This window comes from Pleurodeles waltl, chromosome 4_1 (assembly GCF_031143425.1).
Source record: "Pleurodeles waltl isolate 20211129_DDA chromosome 4_1, aPleWal1.hap1.20221129, whole genome shotgun sequence".
In the NCBI taxonomy this organism is placed as follows: domain Eukaryota; kingdom Metazoa; phylum Chordata; class Amphibia; order Caudata; family Salamandridae; genus Pleurodeles; species Pleurodeles waltl.
Window position 1 is genome coordinate 906,546,945 of NC_090442.1, and position 27,795 is coordinate 906,574,739.

Below are 27,795 nucleotides of genomic sequence, written 5' to 3' on the forward strand. Positions count from 1 at the left end.
CGACGACACCCAACTTATACTCTCCCTCACCAAGGACCCCGCCAGCGCCAAGACCAACCTACAAGAGGGTATGAAGGACGTCGCAGATTGGATGAGGCTCAGCCGCCTAAAGCTGAACTCTGAAAAAACTGAAGTCCTCATCCTCGGCAACACCCCGTCCGCCTGGGACGACTCCTGGTGGCCCACGGCCCTCGGCACCGCACCGACCCCCGCAGACCACGCCCGCAACCTCGGCTTCATCTTGGACCCCCTTCTCACCATGACCAAGCAAGTCAACGCCGTGTCCTCCGCCTGCTTCCTCACCCTCCGCATGCTCCGCAAGATCTTCCGCTGGATCCCCGCCGACACCAGAAAAACCGTGACCCACGCCCTCGTCACGAGCCGCCTGGACTACGGCAACACCCTCTACGCTGGGACCACCGCCAAACTCCAAAATCGCCTGCAACGCATTCAAAACGCCTCAGCCCGCCTCATCCTCGACGTACCCCGCAACAGCCACATCTCCGCACACCTGAGACACCTGCATTGGCTCCCAGTCAGCAAAAGGATCACCTTCCGACTTCTCACCCACACACACAAAGCCCTCCACGACAAGGGACCGGAATACCTCAACAGACGCCTCAACTTCTACGTCCCCACCCGCCCCCTCCGCTCCTCTGGCCTCGCACTCGCCGCCGTCCCTCGCATCCGACGCTCCACGGCGGGTGGGAGATCTTTCTCCTTCCTGGCGGCCAAGACCTGGAACTCCCTCCCCACCAGCCTCAGGACCACCCAGGACCACTCCGCTTTCCGGAGACTCCTAAAGACCTGGCTGTTCGAGCAGCGATAACCACCCCCTTTGTCCCTAGAGCCTTGAGACCCGCACGGGTGAGTAGCGCGCTTTATAAATGCTAATGATTTGATTTGATTTGATATACACAAACACTTTATGTTTAGGCAGTTTAGGCAGAAGACTCACGCTTTTGTAAGCTACACATAACACAATGTTGCCTTTTGTTAGTGTAAGGCTTCCTTTACCCAAGGATTTACCAAGCTAGCTCTAGCGCCAACCTACCCCACCAGGTGTAATATGCCATATGCAGCACATTTCCATCCAGATGAAATTGTATTAGCTGTCTGGCTCTCCAGAGGTGAGACCTCACGCCTATGCAAAGTATGCTAACCCTTCAATCAATCAATCCGTTTTTATAAAGTGCAGCTACTCACCCTTGAGGTTCTCAAGGCGCTGGAGGGGGGTGGGGGGGGCTTCATCCGAAGAGCCACGTCTTGAGGTACTTCCTGAAGGTAGTAAGCGATGGGCTTTGTCTGAGGTGCAAGGGGAGGTTGTTCCAGCTCTTTGCTGCAATGTAGGTGAAGAATCATCCACCTGCGGTGGTTTTACAAATGCGGGGGATGGTGACCAGGGCCAGCTAGGCAGAGCGGAGGTATCTGGCAGGGGTGTGGAAGGAGACGCGGGGATTTAGGTAGGCTGATCTGACGTTGTGTATGGCCTTGTAGGTGTGGGTGAGTAGCTTGAAGGAGATTCATTTCTCAACCGGGAGCCTGAAGGGTCCTCAGGTGTTGGGAGATCTGTTCTCGGTGTGGGAGGTTCAGGATCAGTCCAGCAGCGGTATTCTGGATGAGTTGTAGTTTTGGGATGTTTCTCTCCAATGTGCCGGCATAGAGAGCATTGCCATAGTCGAGCTTGCTTCTGACTGAGGCGTGGCGGACTGACCTGCAGCAGTCTGCTGGGATCCACCTGAAGACATTTTAAAGTTTGCGGAGTATGTGCCAGCAGGAGGAGGAGACTGAGTTTACCTGACGGGTCATGGATAGGGAGGAGTAGAGGATGATGCCTCGGTTGGAGGCGTGCTCATTCGGTGTGGGGGGGTGCTGAGGGATGTGTGCCACCAGAGGTCATTACATGCTGAGGTGGCGTTTCCGAAGATGATGAGCTCGGTCTTGTCAGAGTTGAGCTTGAGGCAGCTTTCTCACATCCAGGTGGCGACGGCTTCCATTCCTGAGTGGAAGTTCCTTTTGGCCATGTCTGGGTCTTCGGTAAGGGAGAAGATGAGTTGTGTGTCATCAGCATACAACACAATGTTCATTCCATGGCTTCTGACGATGGCTACGATTGGGGCCATATCTACGTTGAAAAGAGTTGGACTCAAAGAGGATCCTTGGGGGACTCCACAGTTGACTCCTGTGGGTCTGGATGTGTAGGGTGGGAGTCTGACCCTATGAGTCCTCCCGGAGAGGAAGGAGTGGATCCATTCCAGGGCTTTTACACAGATTCCCTATCTCCCCCAACACTCCTCCCCCCCAGCTACCACCACTTAGTTTGTCTGTGGTGGGAACCTGCACTCAGTTTAGGAGTTTGGGGCTTATTTTTCACCAACAGACCATGACCCAGTGAAAGATAGAAAGGCAGAAAAGGAAGAAAGGAGAAATAGAGATAAGAAAACAAAGATGAAGTTGGAAAAGGAGACGAAAAAAATCTTCACAAATAGGCAAGTGTAGATTAGTGAAAGAGAAAGGTTATGGCAATCTTGATATGCAGAAATAGGGCCATGGGAAACATGTTGGGGCTCTGCATTTATGTTCACAAACTATTCACTGCCCCCCCAAATGTCACCTCCACTTTTAGCAGCAGACGTATTGTGTCCTTACTGTGTCGCATAACTATATCGAAACCACCCTCACATTCACCAGCACAACCGGACAGCTCACCGTGAAATCAGTACAACCAGAATACCCAGCCAAAGATTGGGTAATAAATTTCAAAGTAAGAGGTATCAGCTCCACATCAAAATAAGCCTAAACCACCCAAATATCCAAGGATGAGTAGGAAATGGTGATAACTATAACTCCAAAAAAAGGCACATGTAATTCCTGTTCCAACTAGCACTGTGAAGAAAATATTGGCCTTCAGAAGGAAATATTGCTGGTTTGCATAGAAAAACAATCCAAGTGGGGAGATGTAGGAATAACAAGAGACACCACAAACTATAGCCAGCAATCAGAATCTGCACTAGACTCTGCTTGTTAACTAGTCCTTTGCACAGCCTAGTTGGCTTTCTTGTTTACAGAAACACTGACTTGTCAGCTCACCTATGCACTGTAACCGTCACCCTGAATGAGCCAATGCTAAGTAAGGACACATGACCTCTAATTTCATACTTATCATAACTCTAAATTACTTCAGTCTCCCAGACCTAAGAGCATAAGAAAAAAGCTACTGTGTGATATTTTCTTATTATACAGTTCATCACAAATTTAGCAGCATTGCTGCAGTAGGTAGGTATGAGAAGAATTGAGATGCTTCTTCGTCAGGGTGATGGTGTTGTTAATTAAAGTTGTCCCCACAATATAGTAGGAGGAATGATCTCCAAGATCATAATCTAGACGTTGCTGTAACTGTAAAAATGACATTTAGTGAAGTTACCATCTCAGTAAAAACATAAATAATAACAAAACAACAAAAACATATTACGTGGCCTGTGAGATATATTGGTATTTAAAGGTGCACGTTCAATTGTCATCTGACGAAGTGGCCGAGTGGTTAAGGCCATGGACTGCTAATCCATTGTGCTCTGCACGCGTGGGTTCGAATCCCACCTTCGTCGGTTCCCCGATCTGTTTCGTAGTTACTTAGGCTTTGCCTTTGGTCTGAACAAGAGAGACCAAGGAGCATTACACCAATATATCCCAGCATTATAATTGTTGATTTTTGGTTACAATTGGAAATTACGTTGCATTCGCGAGCCTGCTGTGGCATTAGTGTGACAAGTTCATCTTCTTCATTAAGGACGTTTCCTATAAATGAATACAACATTTACTCATTGTTGACAGACAGAAGACGATTCTTAGTTGCCTAGCGTTGTTCTTTTTTGTCAAAGTTTATTATTTTATATTACCAATTTAAGTGTTTCAGCACAATGTGAAAAGGAATATAGAAGCAAAACTCCATCCAAATCATGAGATGTGACACATGCTGTCTATTTTCAGATAAGTGACGGTTCTATCTGTGTTAGAGTGGACGAGCGCCCTAAATAATTGTATTAACAATCAAGTCTTTTCGGGGCGTGGGTTCGAATCCCCTTGCTCCGCTTTTAAGATAATTTTGTACTCCATATGTGAATGGTTTTTACTTACTCTGATATACTTCCAGCACAATAAATGTATATTACTTTCAGCAAGTCGTAATATTCGTGCACCTGCTATGGTATAACGAATCCATCTTCTTCAATAGGGACATTTTCTATAAATTACATGTTGTTCATTCGTGATCTATAGGAGTCGAATCGTCCGTGCATAACATTCCTAATTTTTTACTTTTTGCCAACGTGTAACTTTCCGACTTCGTTTTCCCAAATTTATCTGTTTCATCACAAGATAAAGGGAAAGATAGCAGCGAACCCCACATCCCAGCAGCTGAAGATAGATGGGCTTAACAAACACGCAAAACGAGGCACAGGGAGAAACAAATAATTTGTGTCTTCCTTCCATGAAAGTGAAATCTGATCTGCCCATTTGACCATGTTTCGCATTTTAGATGAAGAGTGAAAGCATGCCTCCGGGGCCGGCTTTAGGGCAGTGCTGGGTGGAGAAGGGGGATGGGTGGCGGGCGGGGGTGGCGCTTGGGATGTTTGGGGAAGGGATGCACTGACCTTTAGGGGGCGCTGTGTTTAGCACTAACTCACGATTTAAAAGCACCTGCTGCAGAGTGTTGCACAGGGCACAAGTCCTAAAAATAGAAGTGGGGGGACTAAACAAGTTAGGCAGTATGAGTGAAATCCTGGCACGTGACATCATATGTGACATCAGAGAAAGTGGCATCAGAAGCCATGACTTTGCAGGAAGTGACATCAGATCTTGAGACCTCACACATATGTGTAGTGGGACTATCATGAGTACAGTTGAGAACATTACGAGCATACACACAAACACTTTATGTTTAGGCAGTTTAGGCAGAAGACTCACGCTTTTGTAAGCTACACATAACACAATGTTGCCTTTTGTTAGTGTAAGGCTTCCTTTACCCAAGGATTTAACAAGCTAGCTCTAGCGCCAACCTACCCCACCAGGTGTAATATGCCATATGCAGCACATTTCCATCCAGATGAGATTGTATTAGCTGTCTGGCTCTCCAGAGGTGAGACCTCACGCCTATGCAAAGTATGCTAACCCTTCAATCAATCAATCCGTTTTTATAAAGTGCAGCTTCTCACCCTTGAGGTTCTCAAGGCGCTGGAGGGGGGTGGGGGGGGGCTTCATCCGAAGAGCCACGTCTTGAGGTACTTCCTGAAGGTAGTAAGCGATGGGCTTTGTCTGAGGTGCAAGGGGAGGTTGTTCCAGCTCTTTGCTGCAATGTAGGTGAAGAATCATCCACCTGCGGTGGTTTTACAAATGCGGGGGATGGTGACCAGGGCCAGCTAGGCAGAGCGGAGGTATCTGGCAGGGGTGTGGAAGGAGACGAGGGGATTTAGGTAGGCTGGTCTGACGTTGTGTATGGCCTTGTAGGAGTGTGTGTGAGTAGCTTGAAGGAGGTTCATTTCTCAACCGGGAGCCTGAAGGGTCCTCAGGTGTTGGGAGATATGTTCTTGGTGTGGGAGGTTCAGGATCAGTCCAGCGGCGGTATTCTGGATGAGTTGTAGTTTTTGGATGTTTCTCTCCAAGGTGCCGGCATAGAGAGCATTGCCATAGTCGAGCTTGCTTCTGACTGAGGCGTGGCAGACTGTCCTGCAGCAGTCTGCTGGGATCCACCTGAAGACATTTTAAAGTTTGCGGAGTATGTGCCAGCAGGAGGAGGAGACTGAGTTTACCTGACGGGTCATGGATAGGGAGGAGTAGAGGATGATGCCTCGGTTGGAGGCGTGCTCATTCGGTGTGGGGGGGTGCTGAGGGATGTGTGCCACCAGAGGTCATTACATGCTGAGGTGGCGTTTCCGAAGATGATGAGCTCGGTCTTGTCAGAGTTGAGCTTGAGGCAGCTTTCTCACATCCAGGTGGCGACGGCTTCCATTCCTGAGTGGAAGTTCCTTTTGGCCATGTCTGGGTCTTCGGTAAGGGAGAAGATGAGTTGTGTGTCATCAGCATACAACACAATGTTCATTCCATGGCTTCTCACGATGGCTACGATTGGGGCCATATATACGTTGAAAAGAGTTGGACTCAAAGAGGATCCTTGGGGGACTCCGCAGTTGACTCCTGTGGGTCTGGATGTGTAGGGTGGGAGTCTGACCCTATGAGTCCTCCCGGAGAGGAAGGAGTGGATCCATTCCAGGGCTTTTACACAGATTCCCTATCTGCCCCAACACTCCTCCCCCCCAGCTACCACCACTTAGTTTGTCTGTGGTGGGAACCTGCACTCAGTTTAGGAGTTTGGGGCTTATTTTTCACCAACAGACCATGACCCAGTGAAAGATAGAAAGGCAGAAAAGGAAGAAAGGAGAAATAGAGATAAGAAAACAAAGATGAAGTTGGAAAAGGAGACGAAAAAAATCTTCACAAATAGGCAAGTGTAGATTAGTGAAAGAGAAAGGTTATGGCAATCTTGATATGCAGAAATAGGGCCATGGGAAACATGTTGGGGCTCTGCATTTATGTTCACAAACTATTCACTGCCCCCCCAAATGTCACCTCCACTTTTAGCAGCAGACGTATTGTGTCCTTACTGTGTCGCATAACTATATCGAAACCACCCTCACATTCACCAGCACAACCGGACAGCTCACCGTGAAATCAGTACAACCAGAATACCCAGCCAAAGATTGGGTAATAAATTTCAAAGTAAGAGGTATCAGCTCCACATCAAAATAAGCGTAAACCACCCAAATATCCAAGGATGAGTAGGAAATGGTGATAACTATAACTCCAAAAAAAGGCACATGTAATTCCTGTTCCAACTAGCACTGTGAAGAAAATATTGGCCTTCAGAAGGAAATATTGCTGGTTTGCATAGAAAAACAATCCAAGTGGGGAGATGTAGGAATAACAAGAGACACCACAAACTATAGCCAGCAATCAGAATCTGCACTAGACTCTGCTTGTTAACTAGTCCTTTGCACAGCCTAGTTGGCTTTCTTGTTTACAGAAACACTGACTTGTCAGCTCACCTATGCACTGTAACCGTCACCCTGAATGAGCCAATGCTAAGTAAGGACACATGACCTCTAATTTCATACTTATCATAACTCTAAATTACTTCAGTCTCCCAGACCTAAGAGCATAAGAAAAAAGCTACTGTGTGATATTTTCTTATTATACAGTTCATCACAAATTTAGCAGCATTGCTGCAGTAGGTAGGTATGAGAAGAATTGAGGTGCTTCTTCGTCAGGGTGATGGTGTTGTTAATTAAAGTTGTCCCCACAATATAGTAGGAGGAATGATCTCCAAGATCATAATCTAGACGTTGCTGTAACTGTAAAAATGACATTTAGTGAAGTTACCATCTCAGTAAAAACATAAATAATAACAAAACAACAAAAACATATTACGTGGCCTGTGAGATATATTGGTATTTAAAGGTGCACCGTCAATTGTCATCTGACGAAGTGGCCGAGTGGTTAAGGCCATGGACTGCTAATCCATTGTGCTCTGCACGCGTGGGTTCGAATCCCACCTTCGTCGGTTCCCCGATCTGTTTCGTAGTTACTTAGGCTTTGCCTTTGGTCTGAACAAGAGAGACCAAGGAGCATTACACCAATATATCCCAGCATTATAATTGTTGATTTCTGTTTACAATTGGAAATTACGTTGCATTCGCGAGCCTGCTGTGGCATTAGTGTGACAAGTTCATCTTCTTCATTAAGGACGTTTCCTATAAATGAATACAGCATTTACTCATTGTTGACAGACAGAAGACGATTCTTAGTTGCCTAGCGTTGTTCTTTTTTGTCAAAGTTTATTATTTTATATTACCAATTTAAGTGTTTCAGCACAATGTGAAAAGGAATATAGAAGCAAAACTCCATCCAAATCATGAGATGTGACACATGCTGTCTATTTTCAGATAAGTGACGGTTCTATCTGTGTTAGAGTGGACGAGCGCCCTAAATAATTGTATTAACAATCAAGTCTTTTCGGGGCGTGGGTTCGAATCCCCTTGCTCCGCTTTTAAGATAATTTTGTACTCCATATGTGAATGGTTTTTACTTACTCTGATATACTTCCAGCACAATAAATGTATATTACTTTCAGCAAGTCGTAATATTCGTGCACCTGCTATGGTATAACGAATCCATCTTCTTCAATAGGGACGTTTTCTATAAATTACATGTTGTTCATTCGTGATCTATAGGAGTCGAATCGTCCGTGCATAACATTCCTAATTTTTTACTTTTTGCCAACGTGTAACTTTCCGACTTCGTTTTCCCCAATTTATCTGTTTCATCACAAGATAAAGGGAAAGATAGCAGCGAACCCCACATCCCAGCAGCTGAAGATAGATGGGCTTAACAAACACGCAAAACGAGGCACAGGGAGAAACAAATAATTTGTGTCTTCCTTCCTTCTATGCAAGTGAAATCTGATCTGCTCATTTGACCATGTTTCGCATTTTAGATGAAGAGTGAAAGCATGCCTCCGGGGCCGGCTTTAGGGCAGTGCTGGGTGGAGAAGGGGGATGGGTGGCGGGCGGGGGTGGCGCTTGGGATGTTTGGGGAAGGGATGCACTGACCTTTAGGGGGCGCTGTGTTTAGCACTAACTCACGATTTAAAAGCACCTGCTGCAGAGTGTTGCACAGGGCACAAGTCCTAAAAATAGAAGTGGGGGGACTAAACAAGTTAGGCAGTGTGAGTGAAATCCTGGCACGTGACATCATATGTGACATCAGAGAAAGTGGCATCAGAAGCCATGACTTTGCAGGAAGTGACATCAGATCTTGAGACCTCACACATATGTGTAGTGGGACTATCATGAGTACAGTTGAGAACATTACGAGCATACACACAAACACTTTATGTTTAGGCAGTTTAGGCAGAAGACTCACGCTTTTGTAAGCTACACATAACACAATGTTGCCTTTTGTTAGTGTAAGGCTTCCTTTACCCAAGGATTTAACAAGCTAGCTCTAGCGCCAACCTACCCCACCAGGTGTAATATGCCATATGCAGCACATTTCCATCCAGATGAAATTGTATTAGCTGTCTGGCTCTCCAGAGGTGAGACCTCACGCCTATGCAAAGTAAGCTAACCCTTCAATCAATCAATCCGTTTTTATAAAGTGCAGCTACTCACCCTTGAGGTTCTCAAGGCGCTGGAGGGGGGTGGGGGGGGCTTCATCCGAAGAGCCACGTCTTGAGGTACTTCCTGAAGGTAGTAAGCGATGGGCTTTGTCTGAGGTGCAAGGGGAGGTTGTTCCAGCTCTTTGCTGCAATGTAGGTGAAGAATCATCCACCTGCGGTGGTTTTACAAATGCGGGGGATGGTGACCAGGGCCAGCTAGGCAGAGCGGAGGTATCTGGCAGGGGTGTGGAAGGAGACGCGGGGATTTAGGTAGGCTGATCTGACGTTGTGTATGGCCTTGTAGGTGTGGGTGAGTAGCTTGAAGGAGATTCATTTCTCAACCGGGAGCCTGAAGGGTCCTCAGGTGTTGGGAGATCTGTTCTCGGTGTGGGAGGTTCAGGATCAGTCCAGCAGCGGTATTCTGGATGAGTTGTAGTTTTGGGATGTTTCTCTCCAATGTGCCGGCATAGAGAGCATTGCCATAGTCGAGCTTGCTTCTGACTGAGGCGTGGCGGACTGTCCTGCAGCAGTCTGCTGGGATCCACCTGAAGACATTTTAAAGTTTGCGGAGTATGTGCCAACAGGAGGAGGAGACTGAGTTTACCTGACGGGTCATGGATAGGGAGGAGTAGAGGATGATGCCTCGGTTGGAGGCGTGCTCATTCGGTGTGGGGGGGTGCTGAGGGATGTGTGCCACCAGAGGTCATTACATGCTGAGGTGGCGTTTCCGAAGATGATGAGCTCGGTCTTGTCAGAGTTGAGCTTGAGGCAGCTTTCTCACATCCAGGTGGCGACGGCTTCCATTCCTGAGCGGAAGTTCCTTTTGGCCATGTCTGGGTCTTCGGTAAGGGAGAAGATGAGTTGTGTGTCATCAGCATACAACACAATGTTCATTCCATGGCTTCTGACGATGGCTACGATTGGGGCCATATATACGTGGAAAAGAGTTGGACTCAAAGAGGATCCTTGGGGGACTCCGCAGTTGACTCCTGTGGGTCTGGATGTGTAGGGTGGGAGTCTGACCCTATGAGTCCTCCCGGAGAGGAAGGAGTGGATCCATTCCAGGGCTTTTACACAGATTCCCTATCTCCCCCAACACTCCTCCCCTCCAGCTACCACACTTAGTTAGTCTGTGGTGGGAACCTGCACTCAGTTTAGGAGTTTGGGGCTTATTTTTCACCAACAGACCATGACCCAGTGAAAGATAGAAAGGCAGAAAAGGAAGAAAGGAGAAATAGAGATAAGAAAACAAAGATGAAGTTGGAAAAGGAGACAAAACAAATCTTCACAAATAGGCAAGTGTAGATTAGTGAAAGAGAAAGGTTATGGCAATCTTGATATGCAGAAATAGGGCCATGGGAAACACGTTGGGGCTCTGCATTTATGTTCACAAACTATTCACTGCCCCCACAAATGTCACCTCCACTTTTAGCAGCAGACGTATTGTGTCCTTACTGTGTCGCATAACTATATCGAAACCACCCTCACATTCACCAGCACAACCGGACAGGTCACCGTGAAATCAGTACAACCAGAATACCCAGCCAAAGATTGGGTCATAAATTTCAAAGTAAGAGGTATCAGCTCCACATCAAAATAAGCGTAAACCACCCAAATATCCAAGGATGAGTAGGAAATGGTGATAACTATAACTCCAAAAAAAGGCACATGTAATTCCTGTTCCAACTAGCACTGTGAAGAAAATATTGGCCTTCAGAAGGAAATATTGCTGGTTTGCATAGAAAAACAATCCAAGTGGGGAGATGTAGGAATAACAAGAGACACCACAAACTATAGCCAGCAATCAGAATCTGCACTAGACTCTGCTTGATAACTAGTCCTTTGCACAGCCTAGTTGGCTTTCTTGTTTACAGAAACACTGACTTGTCAGCTCACCTATGCACTGTAACCTTCACCCTGAATGATCCAATGCTAAGTAAGGACACATGACCTCTAATTTCATACTTATCATAACTCTAAATTACTTCAGTCTCCCAGACCTAAGAGCATAAGAAAAAAGCTACTGTGTGATATTTTCTTATTATACAGTTCATCACAAATTTTGCAGCATTGCTGCAGTAGGTAGGTATGAGACGAATTGAGATGCTTCTTCGTCGGGGTGATGGTGTTGTTAATTAAAGTTGTCCCCACAATATAGTAGGAGGAATGATCTCCAAGATCATAATCTAGACGTTGCTGTAAAAATGACATTTAGTGAAGTTACCATCTCAGTAAAAACATAAATAATAACAAAACAACAAAAACATACTAAGTGGCCTGTGAGATATATTGGAATTTAAAGGTGCACGTTCAATTGCCATCTGACGAAGTGGCCGAGTGGTTAAGGCGATGGACTGCTAATCCATTGTGCTATGCACGCGTGGGTTCGAATCCCACCTTCGTCGGTTCCCGATCTGTTTTGTAATTACTTAGGCTTTGTGTGGGTGTTCAGACCAAAGTCTGAACAAGAGAGACCAAGGAGCATTACACCAATATATCCCAGCATTATAATTGTTGATTTCTGGTTACAATTGGAAATTACGTTGCATTCGCGCGCCTGCTGTGGCATTAGTGTGACAAGTTCATTTTCTTCATTAAGGACGTTTCCTATAAATGGATACAACATTTACTCATTGTTGACAGACTTAGTTGCCTAGGATTGTTCTTTTTTGTCAAAGTTTATTATTTTATATTACCAATTTAAGTCTTTCAGCACTATGTGAAAAGGAATATAGAAGCAAAACTCCATCCAATTCATGAGTTGTGACACATGCTGTCTATTTTCAGATAAGTGACCGTTCTATCTGTGTTAGAGTGGCCGAGCGCCCTAAATCATTGTATTAACAATCAAGTCTTTTCTGAGCGTGGGTTAGAATCCCCTTGCTACGCTACTAAGATCATTTTGTACTCCATATCTGAATGGTTTTTACTTACTCTGATATACTTCCAGCACAATAAATGTATATTACTTTCAGCAAGTCGTAATATTAGTGCACCTGCTATGGTATAACGAATCCATCTTCTTCAATAGGGACGTTTTCTATAAATTACATGTTGCTCATTCGTGATCTATAGGAGTCGAATCTTCCGTGCATAACATTCCTAATTTTTTACTTTTTGCCAACGTGTAATTTTCCGACTTCGTTTTCCCCAATTTATCTGTTTCATCACAAGATAAAGGGAAAGATAGCAGCGAACCCCACATCCCAGCAGCTGAAGATAGATGGGCTTAACAAACACGCAAAACGAGGCACAGGGAGAAACAAATAATTTGTGTCTTCCTTCCTTCCATGAAAGTGAAATCTGATCTGCCCATTTGACCATGGTTCGCATTTTAAATGAAGAGTGAAAGAGCTTTAGGGCAGTGCTGGGTAGAGAAGGGGGATGGGTGGCGGGCGGGGGGTGGCGCATGGGATGTTTGGGGAAGGGATGCACTGACCTTTAGGGGGCGCTGTGTTTAGCACTAACTTACGATTCAAAAGCATCTGCTGCAGAGTGTTGCACAAGGCACAAGTCCTAAAAATAGAAGTGGGGGAACTAACCAAGTTAGGCAGTATGAGTGACATCCTGGCACGTGACATCACATGTGACATCAGAGAAAGTGGCATCAGAAGCCATGACTTTGCAGGAAGTGACATCAGATCTTGAGACCTCACACATATGTGTAGTGGGACTATCATGAGTACATTGGAGAACATTATGAGAATACACACAAACACTCCTAATTTAGGAAGAAGACAAACGCTTTTATAAGCTACACATAACACAATGTTCCCTTTTGTTAGTGTAAGGCTTCCTTTACCCAAGGATTTAACAAGCTAGCTCTAGCGCCAGCCTACCCCACCAGTTGTAATATGCCATATGCAGCACATTTCCATCCAGATGAGATTGTATTAGCTGTCTGGCTCTCCAGAGGTGAGACCTCACGCCTATGCAAAGTATGCTAACCCTTCAATCAATCAATCCGTTTTCATAAAGTGCAGCTACTCACCTTTGAGGGTCTCAAGGTGCTGGAGAGAGGTGGAGGGGGGGGAGCTTCCTCCGAAGAGCCACGTCTTGAGGTACTTCCTGAAGGTAGTAAGTGATGGGCTTTGTCTGAGGTGCAATGGGAGGTTGTTCCAGCTCTTTTCTGCAATGTAGGTGAAGAATCATCCACCTGCGGTGGTTTTACAAATGCGAGGGATGGTGACCAGGGCCAGCTGGGCAGAGCGGAGGTATCTGGCAGGGTTGTGGAAGGAGACGCAGGGATTTAGGTAGGCTGGTCTGATGTTGTGTATGGCCTTGTAGGTGTGGGTGAGTAGCTTGAAGGTGATTCATTTCTCAACCAGGAGCCTGAAGGGTCCTCAGGTGTTGGGAGATATGTTCTCGGTGTGGTAGGTTCAGGATCAGTCCAGCGGCGGTATTCTGGATGAGTTGTAGTTTTTTTATGTTTCTCTCCAAGGTGCCGGCATAGAGAGCATTGCCATAATCGAGCTTGCTTGTGACTGAGGCGTGGCGGACTGTCCTGCAGCAGTCTGCTGGGATCCACCAAAAGACATTTGAAAGTTTGTGGAGTATGTGCCAGCAGGAGGAGGAGACTGAGTTTACCTGACGGGTCATGGATAGGGAGGAGTAGAGGATGATGCCTCGGTTGGAGGCGTGCTCAGTCGGTGTGGGTGGGTGCTGAGGGATGTGTGCCACCAAAGGTCATTACATGCTGAGATGGCGTTTCCGAAGATGATGAGCTCGGTCTTGTCAGAGTTGAGCTTGAGGCAGCTTTCTCACATCCAGGTGGCAACGGCTTCTATTCCTCAGTGGAAGTTCTTTTTGGCCATGTCTGGGTCTTCGGTAAGGGCGATGATGAGTTGTGTGTCATCAGCATACAACACAATGTTCATTCCATGGCTTCTGACGATGGCTACGATTGGGGCCATATATACGTTGAAAAGAGTTGGACTCAAAGAGTCCCTTAGTTGACTCCTGTGGGTCTGGATGTGTACGGTGGGAGTCTGACCCTATGAGTCCTCCCGGAGAGGAAGGAGTGGATCCATTCCAGGGCTTTTACACAGATTCCCTATCTTCCCCAACACTCCTCCCCCCCAGCTACCACCACTTAGTTTGTCTGTGGTGGGAACCTGCACTCAGTTTAGGAGTTTGGGGCATATTTTTCATCAACAGACCATGACCCAGTGAAAGATAGAAAGGCAGAAAAGGAAGAAAGGAGAAATAGAGATAAGAAAACAAAGATGAAGTTGGAAAAGGGGACGAAAAAATCTTCACAAACAGGCAAGTGTAGATTAGTGAAAGAGAAAGGTTATGGCAATCTTGATATGCAGAAATAGGGCCATGGGAAACATGTTGGGGCTCTGCATTTATGTTCACAAACTATTCACTGCCCCCCCCAAATGTCACCTCCACATTTAGCAGCAGACGTATTGTGTCCTTACTGTTGGCATAACTATATCGAAACCACCCTCACATTCACCAGCACAACCGGACAGGTCACCGTGAAATCAGTACAACCAGAATACCCAGCCAAAGATTGGATCATAAATTTCAAAGTAAGAGGTATCAGCTCCACATCAAAATAAGCGTAAGCCACCCAAATATCCAAGGATGAGTAGAAAATGGTGATAACTATAACTCCAAAAAAAGGCACATGTAATTCCTGTTCCAACTAGCACTGTGAAGAAAATATTGGCCTTCAGAAGGAAATATTGCTGGTTTGCATAGAAAAACAATCCAAGTGGGGAGATGTAGGAATAACAAGAGACACCACAAACTATAGCCAGCAATCAGAATCTGCACTAGACTCTGCTTGTTAACTAGTCCTTTGCACAGCCTGGTTGGCTTTCTTGTTTACAGAAACACTGACTTTTCAGCTCACCTATGCACTGTAACCTTCACCCTGAATGAGCCAATGCTAAGTAAGGACACATGACGTGTAATTTCATACATATCATAACTCTAAATTACTTCAGTCTCCCAGACCTAAGAGCATTAAAAAAAAGCTACTGTGTGATATTTTCTTATTATACAGTGCATCTCAAATTTTGCAGCATTGCTGCAGTAGGTAAGTATGAGAAGAAATGAGATGCTTCTTCGTCGGGGTGATGGTGTTGTTAATTAAAGTTGTCCCCACAATATAGTAGGAGGAATGATCTCCAAGATCATAATCTAGACGTTGCTGTAAAAATGACATTTAGTGAAGTTACCATCTCAGTAAAAACATAAATAATAACAAAACAACAAAAACATACTACGTGGCCTGTCAGCTATATTGGTATTTAAAGGTGCCCGTGCGTGCAAGTGTCTTCTCACGAAGTGGACGAGTGGTTAAGGTGATGGACTGCAAATCCATTGTGCTTTGCACGCGTGGGTTCGAATCCCACCTTCGTCGGTTCTCCGATCTGTTTTGTAATTACTTAGTGTTAGAAATGGGGTCTTTGGTTGACAGTCAGGTTACCCCCTGTTCAAGCAAGGACCCTCACTCTAGTTAGGATAAAAGAGAATCACCCTCAGCTAACCCCTGCTTACCCCCTTGGTAGCTTGGCAGAGCAGTAGGCTTAACCTCAGAGTGCTGGGCGTAAAGTATTTGTACCAACACTCACAGTAACTTAATGAAAACACTACAAAATGACACAACACCAGTTTAGAAAAATAGGAAATATTTATCTAGACAAAACAAGACCAAAACGACAAAAATCCAACATACACAAGTCAAGTTATGATTTTTTAAAGGTTTAAAATAAAAAGAGTCTTTAGGTAGTTGTAACACCACACTAGCGCTGCTAGCGTGTAAATGTACCTGGTTTGCGTCAAAAATAACCCCGCACGGGCGGTGTGCGTCGAAAGTAATCCTGCACGGCTGTGTGCGTCGAAAACCACTCGGCACGGCGGTGCGTGTTGAAAAAGCCAGCCACACGACGATCCGAAAGTCCCGCGGCGCAGGGTGCGATCTCTCAGCCTCCGTCAGCGATGCTGCGCGTCGTTTCTCCTGCTCCGGGCGTCGGTTTTTCGGTCGCGTTTCCTGCGGCGTCGTTTCTCAGCTGCGGAACCGGCGTTGCGTCGTTTTCTCAGCCGCGATCGGATTCGCGTCGATCTTTTCTCCGCACGGCGCTCGGTGCGTGTATTTTTGTCCTTAGGCTGCCAGCCTCTCTTTTCAGGGTCCCCGGAACTGGAAGGGCACCACAGAGCAAAGTAGGGGTCTCTCCAGAGACTCCAGGTGCTGGCAGGAAGAAGTCTTTGCTATCCCTGAGACTTCAACAACAGGAGGCAAGCTCTACATCAAGCCCTTGGAGATTTCTTCTTCAAGATGGAAGGCACACAAAGTCCAGTCTTTGCCCTCTTACTCAGGCAGAAGCAGCACTGCAGGAAAGCTCCACAAAGCACAGTCACAGGCAGGGCAGCACTTGTTCCTCAGCGATCAGCTCTTCTCCAGGCAGAGGTTCCTCTTGATTCCAGAAGTGTTTCTAAAGTTTGTAAGTTTGGGTGCCCTTCTTATACCCATTTTAGTCTTTGAAGTCACCTTTCTTCAAAGGGGACTCACACCTTCTTGTGAAATCCTGCCTTGCCCAGGCAAGGCCTCAGACACACACCAGGGGGTTGGAGACAGCATTGTCAGAGGCAGGCACAGTCCTTTCAGATGAGAGTGACCACTCCACCCCTCCCTCCTAGCAGAGATGGCTAATCAGGAAATGCAGATTACACCCCAGCTCCCTTTGTGTCACTGTCTGGTGTGAGGTGAAAAACAACCCAACTGTCAAACTGACCCAGACAGGGAATCCACAAACAAGGCAGAGTCACAGAATGGTTTAAGCAAGAAAATGCTCACTTTCTAAAAGTGGCATTTCCAAACGCACAATCTTAAAATCAACTTTACTAAAAGATGTATTTTTAAATTGTGAGTTCAGGGATCCCAAACTCCACATGTCCATCTACTCTCTAGGGGAATCTACACTTTAATCATATTTAAAGGTAGCCCCCATTTTATCCTATGAGAGAGAGACAGACCTTGCAACAGTGAAAACGAAATTGGCAGTATTTCACTGTCAGGACATATAAACCACATTACTATATGTCCTACCTTATCCATACACTGCACCCTGCCCTTGGGGCTACCTAGGGCCTACCTTAGGGGTGCCTTACATGTAAGAAAAGGGAAGGTTTAGGCCTGGCAAGTGGGTACACTTGCCAAGTCGAATTTACAGTGTAAGAATCCACATACAGACACTGCAGTGGCAGGTCTGAGACATGATTACAGAGCTACTTATGTGGGTGGCACAACCAGTGCTGCAGGCCCACTAGTAGCATTTGATTTACAGGCCCTGGCACCTCTAGTGCACCTTACTAGGGACTTACTAGTAAATCAAATATGCCAATCATGGATAAACCACTTACATACAATTTAAACAGGAGAGCATATGCTCTTTAGCACTGGTTAGCAGTGGTAAAGTGCTCAGAGTTGAAAAGCCAACAGCAACATGTCAGAAAAAAATAGGAGGCAGGAGGCAAAAAAGACTGGGGATGACCCTGCATAAGCAAAAGTCCAACACGACCCCCTACCAGCCTAAAGCCAGGGGAGAACAATCAATACCTTGATGTACTTCCCTGATTGGGGCGATAGAACAGGGACCCAGGCCCACAACAGCAGGGGCATGTTCCAGTTCTACGCCTTCCTGACTCCAGTTGGATCCCTCTGTCCATACTCTCAGGGCCCACTAAGCTAACCCATGGGGAACCTTTCTCCACATCTACAGACACCATCTGTGCAACACCTAACTTTACTTTGCTCACAGATGTATTGCAATGGGCAGATAGTACCACCAGGGCCAACACAGTGGTGTTGCCCACTCCACCCCCGGGGTGTGACTCTCGTCCTCCCCCCCCCAGGGGCAACTCTGTCCACCCGGACAGCAAGCCACAGTGGCCCCAGACAACTGTCAGGGATGAGAGCCCGACCTCAGGCCTCTCTAACCACTGTGACTGTGGAGAGTGGGGGGTGGTAGCCCCAGGTGCCTGGCACCCTTTGACCACTCTCTCTTCCACCAGGTCAGGGATGACAACCTGACCCTGGTCCTCCCCTCTGGGGCTCTGTAACCTCCCTGCAGAAGTGGCACCCCCAGAGTCAAAAACTGTCAGGGTGCTTGTAGAAGCAGTCCTGCACAATTCTTCCACTAGTGCAGGGATGTTAACCTGCAACTGATCCTCCAACCTGGGGTCTGTACCTTCAGGTTGGACCAGGGCCAGGGGTGAGGCTTCCCTCCCCCTGCCCTCTCCTCTGGGGTCCTGAACCACCCAACTAGGAGTGGCCCCCCCAGAAGACAACATGGTAGGGGCACTGTTAGCAGTAGCCCCTTCCTCCAGGTCAGGGGGGACACCCTTAACCTGGCCTCCCAATCCAGGGTCTGTACCCACAGACTGGATCACTGCCTGGCAAACCAGGACTTCCTGGGGGGCATACCTACCCCCTACCAGGTCAGAGTTTACCCTCTGAACCTGGTCATCCAACCCAGGGTCACCACCCTGCGGTTGAACCACTGCCTGGCACACCAGGACTTCCTTGGGAGCACACTTACCCCCCATCAGGTCAGAGTTTACCCCCTGAACCTGATCATTCAACCCAGAGTCACCACCCTGCGGTTGAACCATTGCCTGGCACACCAGGACTTCCAGGGGGGCACACTTACCCCCCTCAAGGGACACACTGTCCCGAAGGGCCACACAAGAGTCTGGCTGGCGCAGGTCTCCTGACCTCTGCCCATCTGACAGAGTCTGGATTCCCCCCAACCCAGAAATGGTCTCACCAAGGTCATTCATGGGGGGCTCTGCTCTCAGAGCTGACCCCTGACCCTCCAGGTTCTCCACTGGGGTCCGCAACCCCCTCTCAACCCTCTGTCTGGACTTCTGCACCCCCTCACTAGGAGTGGTACTGCCAGACACCAGAACTGGTGGGACGCTGGCTACAGCCGCCCCCCCAAGTTCTCCTGACACTGTGGGGTCTCCCTCAACAGATGGCCCTATGGTACAGGCTAGGCTCCCCTCCTGGTGTTCCCGCAGGGAACCCTCCTGGACCTGGGACCGGATCTCGGGCACCTTGGGCCTCAACCCATCCCCATTCCCTCTCCTCTGAGACTGGACATGGGGTCCCTCACCCATCCCACTACACTGGGACCTACCTGGGACACTACAATCCTTCCCTACCTCACCTGGTTGGGAACTACCTAGACCACTCCTCTCAGGAGCACCCCCAAATGCCTCTTCAGACTCTCTGGTACTCACCCAGAAGTCTGCCTCCATTGTAAGCTCCCTGGGGTCAGAGAACTCACACTCCACCTGGTGTTGGCATAGCTCTGGAAAATAAGGACTAGACATATGCTCTCCAGCAATTACATCACTCAGCCCCTCACATGAATTAACCAAAGTACCCTTCACCCAATCATCCAGTGACTCTGCTTTGACAAAGCACCCCACATCACCCTCCTGAGACTGGTGAGACAGTACCTGACTGTCCCTGACACTCAACCCACACTCTTCTGGGATGTCTTCACACTCCATAACCAGGACTTCTACCTGGGGGGAATCCCTCTCCCTGTCACTCTCAACTAGAGTCAGTAGAGTGTCCCTCCCACCAGTAGGAATATGACTCCCCATGCCAGTTCCCCAATCCACCTCAGGGACCCTGTGCATCACTGGAGCTACCTCATACCCCTGAACCTCCTGGCGTGTGTTAACTCCCTCCTTCAAGTAGGGCACCACCTCTCTGGGCATGTGCACTTCTGCAGCATCACTGGATATACAATTGTTGCTGCCACCATTCCAGCTGGACTCAGCCCTCATGACTTCCAGCTCTTTCAATTTAAGCTCGTAAGCATAAATCATTTTTTTAATCTCTAAGTTCCTCCTCCTTTCTTCCAACTCCCAATCGAGCTTTTTCAGCTCCCATTGGTACTCCCTCTCTGCCTGTCTGTCCTGTAACTCTTCAGGAGTCAGACCCTTGGGTGACACCCTGCCATCCCTCCTGGGGACCCTCCCCCCAGGCGTAACAGGTTCCTCCACTACACCACTGTGTATCCTCTGCACTTCCCCACCCATATTCTCCTCCTCTGTGTGCCCTCCAGCCTTCTTGATTGTCACCCAAGCCCTCTGTGCCTGTTGCAGCTCCCCCTCCCTGGTGGAGCTCTCAGTGGGACAGTCAAGATCTTTAAGGAACTGTTTCAATTGAGCAACTGAGTACTCCTTCAGTTTCTCCATTTCAAACACAGCTCCAGCTGTTGCATCTCCAGATTGAGACATGATGGTCACAAGTGCAAAGTTCCAAAAGGCAGAAAAAAAATAATTTCCCAATGAAGTAAAAAGAATCAGTCAAGGGATCAGCAAAATCATGGAAGTAGAATAAAAAGAGTCCTTAAGAGAAAAATCAAAAGATCACCAAACAAGTAGTATGTGGTCACGTAGTGGTCTGAGATCAAAACAGTAGTGTACACTTAATTACTGTATGTCAAGTACAAATACAAGTCCAATCCCGACCGCTGGTCACCAATGTTAGAAATGGGGTCTTTGGTTGACAGTCAGGTTACCCCCTGTTCAAGCAAGGACCCTCACTCTAGTTAGGATAAAAGAGAATCACCCTCAGCTAACCCCTGCTTACCCCCTTGGTAGCTTGGCAGAGCAGTAGGCTTAACCTCAGAGTGCTGGGCGTAAAGTATTTGTACCAACACACACAGTAACTTAATGAAAACACTACAAAATGACACAACACCAGTTTAGAAAAATAGGAAATATTTATCTAGACAAAACAAGACCAAAACGACAAAAATCCAACATACACAAGTCAAGTTATGATTTTTTAAAGGTTTAAAATAAAAAGAGTCTTTAGGTAGTTGTAACACCACACTAGCGCTGCTAGCGTGTAAATGTACCTGGTTTGCGTCAAAAATAACCCCGCACGGGCGGTGTGCGTCGAAAGTAATCCTGCACGGCTGTGTGCGTCGAAAACCACTCGGCACGGCGGTGCGTGTTGAAAAAGCCAGCCACACGACCATCCGAAAGTCCCGCGGCGCAGGGTGCGATCTCTCAGCCTCCGTCAGCGATGCTGCGCGTCGTTTCTCCTGCTCCGGGCGTCGGTTTTTCGGTCGCGTTTCCTGCGGCGTCGTTTCTCAGCTGCGGAACCGGCGTCGCGTCGTTTTCTCAGCCGCGATCGGATTCGCGTCGATCTTTTCTCCGCACGGCGCTCGGTGCGTGTATTTTTGTCCTTAGGCTGCCAGCCTCTCTTTTCAGGGTCCCCGGAACTGGAAGGGCACCACAGAGCAAAGTAGGGGTCTCTCCAGAGACTCCAGGTGCTGGCAGGAAGAAGTCTTTGCTATCCCTGAGACTTCAACAACAGGAGGCAAGCTCTACATCAAGCCCTTGGAGATTTCTTCTTCAAGATGGAAGGCACACAAAGTCCAGTCTTTGCCCTCTTACTCAGGCAGAAGCAGCACTGCAGGAAAGCTCCACAAAGCACAGTCACAGGCAGGGCAGCACTTGTTCCTCAGCGATCAGCTCTTCTCCAGGCAGAGGTTCCTCTTGATTCCAGAAGTGTTTCTAAAGTTTGTAAGTTTGGGTGCCCTTCTTATACCCATTTTAGTCTTTGAAGTCACCTTTCTTCAAAGGGGACTCACACCTTCTTGTGAAATCCTGCCTTGCCCAGGCAAGGCCTCAGACACACACCAGGGGGTTGGAGACAGCATTGTCAGAGGCAGGCACAGTCCTTTCAGATGAGAGTGACCACTCCACCCCTCCCTCCTAGCAGAGATGGCTAATCAGGAAATGCAGATTACACCCCAGCTCCCTTTGTGTCACTGTCTGGTGTGAGGTGAAAAACAACCCAACTGTCAAACTGACCCAGACAGGGAATCCACAAACAAGGCAGAGTCACAGAATGGTTTAAGCAAGAAAATGCTCACTTTCTAAAAGTGGCATTTCCAAACGCACAATCTTAAAATCAACTTTACTAAAAGATGTATTTTTAAATTGTGAGTTCAGGGATCCCAAACTCCACATGTCCATCTACTCTCTAGGGGAATCTACACTTTAATCATATTTAAAGGTAGCCCCCATTTTATCCTATGAGAGAGAGACAGACCTTGCAACAGTGAAAACGAAATTGGCAGTATTTCACTGTCAGGACATATAAACCACATTACTATATGTCCTACCTTATCCATACACTGCACCCTGCCCTTGGGGCTACCTAGGGCCTACCTTAGGGGTGCCTTACATGTAAGAAAAGGGAAGGTTTAGGCCTGGCAAGTGGGTACACTTGCCAAGTCGAATTTACAGTGTAAGAATACACATACAGACACTGCAGTGGCAGGTCTGAGACATGATTACAGAGCTACTTATGTGGGTGGCACAACCAGTGCTGCAGGCCCACTAGTAGCATTTGATTTACAGGCCCTGGCACCTCTAGTGCACCTTACTAGGGACTTACTAGTAAATCAAATATGCCAATCATGGATAAACCACTTACATACAATTTAAACAGGAGAGCATATGCTCTTTAGCACTGGTTAGCAGTGGTAAAGTGCTCAGAGTTGAAAAGCCAACAGCAACATGTCAGAAAAAAATAGGAGGCAGGAGGCAAAAAAGACTGGGGATGACCCTGCATAAGCAAAAGTCCAACACTTAGGCTTTGCGTTTGGTCTGAACAAGAGATACCAAGGAGCATTACACCAATATATCCCAGCATTATAATTGTTGATTTCTGGTTACAATTGGAAAAGACGTTGCATTCGCGCGCCTGCTGTGGCATTAGTGTGACAAGTTCATCTTCTTCATTAAGGACGTTTCCTATAAATGAATACAACATTTACTCATTGTTGACAGACAGAAGACGATTCTTAGTTGCCTAGCGTTGTTCTTTTTTGTCAAAGTTTATTATTTTATATTACCAATTTAAGTGTTTCAGCACAATGTGAAAAGAAATATAGAAGCAAAACTCCACCGACATCATGAGATGTGACACATGCTATCTATATTCAGATACGTGACAGTTTTATCCCACTGTTCGAGTGGCTGAGTGCTCTAAATCATAGTATTAATAATCAAGTCTTTTCGGGGCGTGGGTTCGAATCCCCTCCCTACGCGACTAACATCATTTTGTACTCCATATCTGAATGGTTTTTACTTACTCTGATATACTTCCAGCACAATAAATGTATATTACTTTCAGCAAGTCGTAATATTCGTGCACCTGCTATGGTATAACGTATCCATCTTCTTCAATAGGGAAGTTTTCTATAAATTACATGTTGCTCATTCGTGATCTATAGGAGTCGAATCTTCCGTGCATAACATTCCTAATTTTTTACTTTTTGCCAACGTGTAATTTTCCGACTTCTTTATCCCCAATTTATTTGTTTCAGCACAAGATAAAGGGAAAGATAGCCCCGAAACCCACATCTCAGCAGCTGAAGATAGATGGGCTTAACAAACACGCAAAACGAGGCACAGGGAGAAACAAATAATTTGTGTCTTAATTCCTTCCATGAAAGTGAAATCGGATCTGCCCATTTGACCATGGTTCGCATTTTAAATGAAGAGTGAAAGAGCTTTAGGGCAGTGCTGGGTGGAGAAGGGGCATGGGTGGCGGGCAGGGGGTGGCGCATGGGATGTTTGGAGAAGGGATGCACTGACCTTTAGGGGGCGCTGTGTTTAGCACTAATTTACGATTCAAAAGCACCTGCTGCAGAGTGTTGCACAGGGCACAAGTCCTAAAAATAGAAGTGGGGGGACTAACCAAGTTAGGCAGTATGAGTGACATCCTGGCACGTGACATCACATGTGACATCAGAGAAAGTGGCATCAGAAGCCATGACTTTGAAGGAAGTGACATCAGATCTTGAGACCTCACACATATGTGTAGTGGGACTATCATGAGTACATTTGAGAACATTATGAGCATACACACAAACACTCCTAATTTAGGCAGAAGACTCACGCTTTTGTAAGCTACACATAACACAATGTTGCCTTTTGTTAGTGTAAGGCTTTCTTTACCCAAGGATTTAACAAGCTAGCTCTAGCGCCAGCCTACCCCACCAGGTGTAATATGCCATATGCAGCACATTTCCATCCAGATGAGAATGTATTAGCTGTCTGGCTTTCCAGAGGTGAGACCTCACGCCTATGCAAAGTATGCTAACCCTTCAATCAATCAATCCGTTTTCATAAAGTGCAGCTACTCACCCTTGAGGGTCTCAAGGCGCTGGAGTGAGGTGGGGGGGGGGAGCTTCATCCGAAGAGCCACGTCTTGAGGTACTTCCTGAAGGTAGTAAGCGATGGGCTTTTTCTGAGGTGCAAGGGGAGGTTGTTCCAGCTCTTTTCTGCAATGTAGGTGAAGAATCATCCGCCTGCAGTGGTTTTACAAATACGAGGGATGGTGACCAGGGCCAGCTAGGCAGAGCGGAGGTATCTGGCAGGGGTGTGGAAGGAGATGCGGGGATTTAGGTAGGCTGGTCTGACATTGTGTATGGCCTTGTAGGTGTGGGTGAGTAGCTTGAAGGTGATTCATTTCTCAACCGGGAGCCTGAAGGGTCCTCAGGTGTTGGGAGATATGTTCTCTGTGTGGGAGGTTCAGGATCAGTCAAGCGGCGGTATTCTGGATGAGTTGTAGTTTTTTTATGTTTCTCTCCAAGGTGCCGGCATAGAGAGCATTGCCATAGTCGAGCTTGCTTGTGACTGAGGCGTGGCGGACTGTCCTGCAGCAGTCTGCTGGGATCCACCTGAAGACATTTTAAAGATTGCGGAGTATGTGCCAGCAGGAGGAGGAGACTGAGTGTACCTGACGGGTCATGGATAGGGAGGAGTGGAGGATGATGCCTTGGTTGGAGGCGTGCTCAGTCGGTTTGGGGGGGTGCTGAGGGATGTGTGCCACCAGAGGTCATTACATGCTGAGGTGGCGTTTCCGAAGATGATGAGCTCGGTCTTGTCAGAGTTGAGCTTGAGGCAGCTTTCTCACATCCAGGTGGCGACGGCTTCCATTCCTGAGTGGAAGTTCCTTTTGGCCATGTCTGGGTCTTCGGTAAGGGAGAAGATGAGTTGTGTGTCATCAGCATACAACACAATGTTCATTCCATGGCTTCTGACGATGGCTACGATTGGAGCCATATATACGTTGAAAAGAGTTGGACTCAAAGAGGATCATTGGGGGACTCCGCAGTTGACTCCTGTGGGTCTGGATGTGTAGGGTGGGAGTCTGACCCTATGAGTCCTCCCGGAGAGGAAGGAGTGGATCCATTCCAGGGCTTTTACACAGATTCCCTATCTCCCCCAACACTCCTCCCCCCCAGCTACCATCACTTAGTTTGTCTGTGGTGGGAACCTGCACTCAGTTTAGGAGTTTGGGGCTTATTTTTCACCAACAGACCATGACCCAGTGAAAGATAGAAAGGCAGAAAAGGAAGAAAGGAGAAATAGAGATAAGAAAACAAAGATGAAGTTGGAAAAGGAGACGAAAAAAATCTTCACAAATAGGCAAGTGTAGATTAGTGAAAGAGAAAGGTTATGGCAATCTTGATATGCAGAAATAGGGCCATGGAAAACATGTTGGGGCTCTGCATTTATGTTCACAAACTATTCACTGCCCCCCCAAATGTCACCTCCACATTTAGCAGCAGACGTATTGTGTCCTTACTGTTGGCATAACTATATTGAAACCACCCTCACATTCACCAGCACAACCGGACAGGTCACCGTGAAATCAGTACAACCAGAATACCCAGACAAAGATTGGATCATAAATTTCAAAGTAAGAGGTATCAGCTCCACATCAAAATAAGCGTAAGCCACCCAAATATCCAAGGATGAGTAGTAAATGGTGATAACTATAACTCCAAAAAAGGCACATGTAATTCCTGTTCCAACTAGCACTGTGAAGAACATTTTGGCCTTCAGAAGGAAATATTGCTGGTTTCCATAGAGAAACAATCCAAGTGGGGAGATGTAGGAATAACAAGAGAAACCACAAACTATAGCCAGCAATCAGAATCTGCACTGGACTCTGCTTGTTAACTAGTCCTTTGCACAGCCTAGTTGGCTTTCTTGTTTACAGAAACACTGACTTGTCAGCTCACCTATGCACTGTAACCTTCACCCTGAATGAGCCAATGCTAAGTAAGGACACATGACCTCTAATTTCATACATATCATAACTCTAAATTACTTCAGTCTCCCAGACCTAAGAGCCTAAAATAAAGCTACTGTGTGATATGTTCTTATTATACTGTGCATCACAAATTTTGGAGCATTGCTGCAGTAGGTAGGTATGAGAAGAATTGAGATGCTTCTTCGTCGGGGTGACGGTGTTGTTAATTAAAGTTGTCCCCACAATATAGTGGGACGAATGATCTCCAAGTTCATAATCTAGAAGTTGCTGTAAAAATGACATTTAGCGAAGTTATCATCTCAGTAAAAACATAAATAATAACAAAACAACAAAAACATAATACTGGCCTGTGCAATATATTGGTATTTAAAGGTGCTCGTGCGTGTGATTGTCATCCGACGAAGTGGGTTCGAATCCCACCTTCGTCAGTTCCCCTGTTTTGAAATTACTTAGGCTTTGCGTTTGGTCTGAACAAGAGAGACCAAGGAGCATTACACCAATGTATCACAGCATTATAATTGTTGTTTTCTGGTTACAATTGGAAAGGACGTTGCATTCGCGCGCCTTCTGTGGCATTAGTGTGAAAAGTTCATCTTCTTCATTGAGGACGTTTCCTATGTTGACAGACAGAAGACGGGCTTAGTTGCCTAGTGTTGTTCTTTTTTGTCAAAGTTCATTATTTTATATTACCAATTTAAGTGTTTCAGCACAATGTGAAAAGGAATATAAAAGCAAAACTCCATCCTCATTATGAGATATGACACATGCTATCTATTTTCAGATTAGTGAACAGTCTATCTCACTGTTAGAGTGGCCCAGCGCTCTAAATCGGGGCGTGGGTTCGAGTCCCCTCGGTACTAAGATCATTTTGTACTCCATATCTGAATGGTTTTTACTTACTCTGATATACTTCCAGCACAATAAATGCATATTACTTTCAGCAATTCGTAATATTCGTGCACCTGCTATGGTATAACGAATCCATCTTCTTCAATAGGGACGTTTTCTATAAATTACATGTTGCTCATTCGTGATCTATAGGAGTCGAATCTTCGGTGCATAACATTCCTAATTTTGTACTTTTTGCAAATGTGTAATTTTCCGACTTCGTTTTCAACAATTTATTTGTTCCAGCACAAGATAAAGGGAAAGATAGCCGCGAAACCCACATCCCAGCAGCTGAAGATAGATGGGCTTAACAAACACGCAAAACGAGGCACAGGGAGAAACAAACAATTTGTGTCTTCCTTCCTTCCTTCCAGGAAAGTGAAATCTGATCTGCCTATTTGACCATGGTTCGCATTTTAAATGAAGAGTGAAAGATGCCTCCGGGGCCGGCTTTAGGGCAGTGCTGGGTGGAGAAGGGGAATGGGTGGCGGGCGGGGGGGGTGGCGCATGGGATGTTTGGGGAAGGGATGCACTGACCTTTAGGGGGCGCTGTGTTTAGCACTAACTCACG

General features: G+C 46.7%; 4 non-coding genes across 4 annotated transcripts; all 4 read left to right on the plus strand.

The window, feature by feature from the left end:
- The first annotated feature begins 3,523 nt into the window (after nt 1-3,523).
- On the plus strand, nt 3,524-3,605 carry TRNAS-GCU (transfer RNA serine (anticodon GCU)). The gene has a single exon. It is a non-coding gene; the product is annotated as a tRNA-Ser (tRNA).
- A 3,925-nt stretch (nt 3,606-7,530) lies between these two features.
- Nucleotides 7,531-7,612, plus strand: TRNAS-GCU (transfer RNA serine (anticodon GCU)). The gene has a single exon. It is a non-coding gene; the product is annotated as a tRNA-Ser (tRNA).
- A 3,919-nt stretch (nt 7,613-11,531) lies between these two features.
- On the plus strand, nt 11,532-11,613 carry TRNAS-GCU (transfer RNA serine (anticodon GCU)). The gene has a single exon. It is a non-coding gene; the product is annotated as a tRNA-Ser (tRNA).
- Nucleotides 11,614-15,505: 3,892 nt separating this feature from the next.
- On the plus strand, nt 15,506-15,587 carry TRNAC-GCA (transfer RNA cysteine (anticodon GCA)). The gene has a single exon. It is a non-coding gene; the product is annotated as a tRNA-Cys (tRNA).
- The last annotated feature ends 12,208 nt before the right edge of the window (nt 15,588-27,795 follow it).